Source organism: Bacillus rossius, chromosome 1, assembly GCF_032445375.1.
Source record: "Bacillus rossius redtenbacheri isolate Brsri chromosome 1, Brsri_v3, whole genome shotgun sequence".
Lineage (NCBI taxonomy): Eukaryota > Metazoa > Arthropoda > Insecta > Phasmatodea > Bacillidae > Bacillus > Bacillus rossius.
Window position 1 is genome coordinate 311,039,654 of NC_086330.1, and position 6,771 is coordinate 311,046,424.

The window sequence follows — 6,771 nt, forward strand, 5'->3', positions numbered from 1 at the left end:
TCTTGCTGAGAGAAACTGGAGCAGTTGGCACGGGACTAACTTCATGAAGATATTTCGTTGGTGTATGGAGAGATTCACTTTCAGGGGTTGAAGATGTCGAAACAAATGTGGAAGATCCTGATGGGGTTGGATTTGAGGCTTGAAATGTTGATGGAATGGCAGCTGAAAGTGCCGTAGAATGAGTTGTGGAAGCTGATGAAACAGGGCTGCTAGAAGTAAGTGGCGTGTTTATAGTTGTCAATGTGGAAACAGATGCATCAGAAATTGCATAAAAGTGCTCTGGTACAATGTCGGGATTAAGGGGATATATTCCTGTTGCTTTGAACCCCGCAACTGCATTACCAACTGATGCTGCCTTCTCCCAGGCTTTGCCAATGAGATATCTAGTGATATTTCTGTCCTTATGATGTTGCATTCACACTTTGGCCTCGTTGTAATAGACCTTAAGCGGACCAAAAAATGAACGATCCAGTGGCTGTGTTGTGTGACTAGGCAGACATACTATGATCACATCATTCTTGTCAGCCTGACTCAACATGTCGAATGCGTTGTAATGTGATGCATGGCCATCCAAAATCAAAGCATTCTTACCAGGAGGTTTCCGGGGAAGGAAATGCTCCTTAAACCATTTGAAAAACAATTCTGTGGTTATGAACGACGACTTTGGGTTCATGTAAACATCTGATCCAAGAGGGAGTCCATCTACGAATTCTTTTTTTCTTATTCACTCCTTTCATCAAAAGAACTGGTGGTATAAATACTCCTTCTGCATTGCAACATGCAATTACAGTTATGTTTTCGCCTCTCTCACGAGGAGTCAAAATGTGGACATCCTTGGCACCTTTCATTTTCAAAACCTTCCCTGGTTTGTTTGTCAACTGGATACCACTTTCATCCATGTTGAAAATATTTTGAGGCTTATCCATCAAATTTTGAATAACCATGACTTCTTTCCATTGAATATTAATTCATATAAAAAATGTGGAATCCCTCCCTAGGCGTGATTTTATATAGCCGATGTGGCATCTCTCCCAATAACAAGCTGTGGCATCTCTCCCAAAATCTAAGGAAAGACGCCATACTACACCAAAGTGTGTTAACAGTGATGATATATCAAAATATACTACCATAGTATGTTCCAACAACCGAACAAACACATACAACTATAATATTGAGATATATTTTAATTTTTGTTTAATAAATGCAAAATAACGAACAGATAATAAAATATTTCAAAGCTAGAAACAATACGAGTGAATAAACGCCAGCGCAGTTCTTACTCGTTCAAAGAAGCGCCTCTGACTGCGAGAGGATTACTGTGCCATCTGCAGGGATACTATGGAATCAATGACCGCACTATCTAGTAAGTGTACTGAGAACTACGCTGAGTGTGGCATCACTCCCTCTGTGGCGTCTATCCCGCATTTACCATATTCCTGTCAATATTTGGTTGGTTTTCTCCGTGAGCTTCCGGTTATTTCTGACAACATTGCTGTTGGTGTTCTCCGTGTGCTCATGATTATTCCTGTCAATAATCTGTCGGTTTTCCCGTGTGCTCCTGGTTATTCCTGAGAAAAAAAATTCCTGCATGCAAATGTTTTTGTAATGAAACAAGCTATTTTAGTCAGAGTTTCGCATTCTCAGTGAATTCCTGTTACCAAATCAGCTCTTACTATATATATATATATATATATATATATATATATATATATACATACATATATATAGTGGAATTCAAACAAAAGAGATTATTTACTGAGTCGATTACTATTACTATGTCTTGAACCGCTGCAAAACGGTCAAGACGAACTTCCTTTTCTTTGATGTTTAGTGAAGACTTTCTTCTCTTGAGATCGTGAGAGAGCATCCCGCATCCCACATAAAAAATAAACAATATTTACCTGAACACACCACATGGCGCCATCTGTTGGCAGGAATATGTACTAATTGCGACGAGTTTCTTGTATGGGATAAATTAGCACACTCGCTGACGAAATATAAAATTTTTTTTTTTTGTTAAGTAAATGTTCCTATTTAAAACTCTCAGTTTGCATCTGGTATAAGTCGTAGAATCTAACATGGATCCCGATTCGTTGTCTGTAGCTGTATCAAAAGGACACCGCTGTAGATACTACAACAAACAGTTTACCTTGAGAAAAATTGCTAAACGTCGTGAGAGAAACGAGTGTATTTTGGGTCCTTACAAAAAAACCATTTAGTTTCTGTCAGTAACAGAACTACTTGGGTGAAGATATATCTTGAATAAACATCGCAAGACCTGTACAACTAAGCTGACTAAAGATAACGAGGACGGGTTTGTAACACCGAGGACCTGAAATGAAGGCAAAATATTAGACGACTTTAATTATGACGAATAATGTAAAAATGATAATGCTAAACATACTTTCCCACAATCTTGCTAATGATTTAAAATTGGAAACTGACGAAAACAATTGCATCTTCAAAGGAAATCAAAAGATATTTACACCAAATGCTAATCACCTCCATGAAATTATGACAAATGTCCGATATATACACTTTTAGTTATACGGCACACAGCCAACATAAAGTCCATTTGTTCCTACACTTTGGTTAACACGTCCGGAGTAATGGAAGCAATAGCCTCTTCAATTCTGTCTTAACTCTGGAAAATAATTAGGTAGCGGCGGAACGTAGACACGATCTTTTATAAAGCCCCGAAGTAAACAATCGCATGGCGTTATGTCAGGTGAAAGTGGAGGCCAGCAAAAAAGCGCTCTGTCGTCTCGACCATTACGACCAATCCAACGGTTAGGGACTTCCACGTTCAACCATTCTCGTACCAAGAGATTCCAATGGGGATGGCTCAAATTACAGATGCGCTCTTAGTAAATTGCAGAACACAAATTTCTTTGCGCTCAGGAGTCGCCCTGTTGCTTAGGTGGCGCTGCAGGCAAGAACACAACAAACAGTATTCGCGCATGCGCTTATCTAAATCTGTTTGAGTTACTCTTTAATTGTGAACTTGAACCAGAACTCTACATCGCCTACAGTTTATACTATTAAAATTTTTAACTGGGACATTCTTTTATGGACATACTAAATAAATTTAAGATACAGTAGCTGATTTTACAAACACTTTTGAAACATAAGCAAAAGTTTAAAAAGTAAAACTTTATATGTTCACTTAGTAGTACAAAAATGTTTTCAATATATATATATATATATATATATATATATATATATTTGCAATCTCAAATATACCCAAGTTTCACGTAAATCCTCGATTAGGCTCTTTTTCAGGACTGTAAGTCTAGCGCTCTTTCGAAAGGTGCAATTGGATTTGTTGTAGCCTCAGTATGTCTGTAATTATCACAGTTTTTGTCGGGTAAGATAGCGAAAAATTAAAAAAAAAAATACAAAATAGGAAGCTATCTTGAATTAAGTATTTTTTGAAGGAAAAAAAACAATTTCAAGGCTTTTTTTTTTTTGTTGCTTTTGATCTGTGCTGTTGATTTCTAGAGATTGTCCAGTATGAATTGATTCATTCTGCATCATGTTAGTTCTCAGCATTTTCCTGAAAATAAAAAATAAAAAGTACCTTGTTCTCTGTGGCTGCTGAAACTGGGGAGCGTCTCCCGCGCGATAGGAAGTGCAGCTGGGCTGCGCGCGAGTGCAGGCGTGCTGACGTGCTGACGAGCTGACCAGTCAGCGCCGCGCGAGGCAGGCGGCGAGTCAGCTGCGGCGTCAGCTCTGTCCGTGTCTGGTCCCGCCGCTGCGCCGCGGCGATGTCGAGTGAGCCGCCGAGGGCACGGTCGGTCCTTGTAAACTCAGGTTAAAACTCAAAACATCGTCAATAAATTGTGTGCGGCAGAGATGCAAAACACGAATAATACCATCATAAAATTTGCCTTCAAAATTCTTACATGTGTGGGATGGCGTCATTTTTGTACAGTTAGTTCTAAAATAAACTTTTATAAATATTTTTAGTAAGCATTATTTTTTTATTAAATGATTCGGTCCAAACAAACTACTTTCAAGAGATAATTCATATTCCTTCTAAATTTTAGCATATTGAATACCAAATTGGTAGGGATATATATATATATAATTATATATATATACATGTTTATGTATAGTATGTCTCAGAACATAACAATAGGATCATAAATAATATTAATAAAGTTTTATACAGCCGTTTAAAAGGTTTGCCGAACTTAAAACTTTTTAACTTATTATTTTTACTATAAAATTCAAACCAATTGAAATCAAACTAGTTTTGAGGTTTGCCAAATCGAATCACCTAAAAGTTATAGAGCCATTTCTACAGAAAAAATAAAAGATAAATATATTCGTGTGATCAAAATGTTGATATTTTCAATCGTTTATAAACTGAAAACTTTCATGGAAAATAATAGTATTTGCTAATTTTGCTAAAATGTAGTATTTAAATCCATGTAATTAAAAAATTTCAATTATATTTGTATTAAGCGAAAATTAAATTTATTTTCAGTAAAAAAAATAATGGCAAAAGTTGGTTCCACGAGCGGTACCACTAAACTAACCCTTTAATTTCATTTTCTCCTTATCTCAAAAATCATCTGTATAAAAATGTATACTGCCCAAATGTTTAGATTGTGATACTCTACAAATACATGAATTAACCAAGATTGTATGAATTTCAGAAATTTAAACTATTTGCATCAAATATTATTGCAAACCTTTTTCCATGGCCGATTTTAATTGAATTTTGTAATTTACTATAAAATATTACATAGCATATTGTTTTCAGTGAAAAATAATTTGGAAGAATATTGAGGTATTTAAACAATTTAGACCGGTCCCATCTGGTCCCAAACACTCACTGCAAGAACTAATTATTTTACCCACCTCACAAGGTAAACTCTTGCTTGCCCATATGGGGCCTAACCTGCATATTAAGCTAACGCATTAAATGAAAATCATGGTAAATAACCTAAATGCTGAAAACTTTAGAAGGTGGCAGAAATTAACAAGACAAAACAAATAAGTTCTATTAAATTTTATTCAACTGTAAATATATATTACATGTGAAAAACATTCCATAAACAATACCCAAAACTGAATCAGGTATAATTCATTCTTTTTCAGGTACAATAAAGTTATTTCGTTTTTATTCACACATGCTTATCTTAAAAACATTCTCATCTGATTATATATATATATACATAATGTTACTTTATAACAAATGTTTTAAGCGATAATTTCTTAAATCTCTGAAAAATAACACAATATACAATTACAAACAATTTCAAGGCTTTGGAGAGTTAAGTTACTTTTAGTACTCTGAAACAAATATGACCATCAAGTAAACAGCACAGAAGGTGCAGAAAGTGCAAACAATTGCCGAGTATAATGAGCACCAAAAAAACTAATTTTTAGTTTACTTTACCAGGTGCATCACACACAAAAATACCAAGGAAAAAGGTGTCAGTAAACATTAAATTTACGTTAAATTTACAAGTAACCTTGTACAACAGTAGACATTCAGATTTAGAAAAATTACTGGTCATTAAAGAAAATAACAAACACAAAAATTATACTTAGCCCTCCAATGACCTCCATACTCTCGCGTCTCTCTCTCTCTCTCTCTCTCTCTCTCTCTCTCTCTCTCTCTCTCTCTCTCTCTGATGTCATTGTGACAGAGACTGAGATCTCTACTAATTGAGCAGAATTGTTTAGTTATGATGAATTTATATCGAATCATGTTGGCGTCACCTTGATGGTCCTTGCTATTTCATACTGAACAGCCTAAAACTCCGAGTATTAGTTCATAAATTCCTCTCTCCCTCTCTTTCTCTCTCTCTTTCTCTCTCTCTTTCTCTCTCTCTCTCTTTCTCTATATCTCTCCCCCTGCTATTGCCTCCAACTTCTCTGGGACGAAATAGAAAGTCAAACGGTTACAGAAAGTTCTATAAGGTTCTTCACGGTAGTCCAAACAATCGATATACAGGCGAGTCTTCCGATTGTATTCTTCTTCTTGCTAAGATATGGTTGCTACCCATGAGTTTGAAGATGTTTTACAAGGATCCCTCATAGTTTTTGTGTCTCACAGTTTTTGTGTCTTTAACACCTATCACGTCTTGTGATGTCACAAGATGATGATTCCAAATGTCAAACAGGTAAGGTTATGTCTCCCTCGTGCCCTTACATGTTTTTAATGTAGAATATTAAAACAAAACGTCGCGTGACCAAACACACGGTCACAAAATAAAACTACTTAATTCTAAACCTTCATATTTTACTGTCGTCACGCGTTCAGAAACACCAAACGAGAGTTCGCTCGTGTTGCAACTTACTCAGTTTAAACAGAAGCAAGAAAACGAGTGTCGAGCGTAGTAACTAAAACTGGCTTTCTCTCAGTTACATCTAATTGTCCTTTCCTTACTTTCTGTGTGCCAAATGTGCCGTAATCGAGTAAGGAGCGTTAGACTTGTTTCACGCATATGCGGTTCCATTAGGTTATTTTCATTTTCGGTTCTTTTCCGGTCGCTGCCGACAATGTGAAACGGTGATTCGGTTTCTATTCGGTACCTAATCGAAACAGTAGAGAACCGAATACTCCCTTGACAGGTTTCATAAGGTTTCTGGGAGGTACGGACACGTGTCCAGGGAACAGAAATCATCCAACGCATTTACAGACGCTCGGTTCATTTTTTTTTTTTTTTTACCTGATAGCGAGTGGATCAGTGCGGGTGTAACAGTTTTTCTGATATATCCTGAAGTAATTAAAAATGTGTCTTCATGCTCTCT

At 36.3% G+C, this 6,771-nt stretch overlaps 1 long non-coding RNA gene across 1 annotated transcript in view; it reads right to left on the minus strand.

The window, feature by feature from the left end:
• Positions 1–3,658, minus strand: part of LOC134530219 (uncharacterized) — a 77,285-nt gene extending 73,627 nt beyond the window's left edge. Inside the window, exon 1 of the long non-coding RNA XR_010074792.1 lies at positions 3,581–3,658. This is a non-coding gene — a long non-coding RNA (uncharacterized LOC134530219). The remainder of the gene's footprint in view (positions 1–3,580) is intronic.
• Between the last annotated feature and the right edge of the window lie 3,113 nt (positions 3,659–6,771).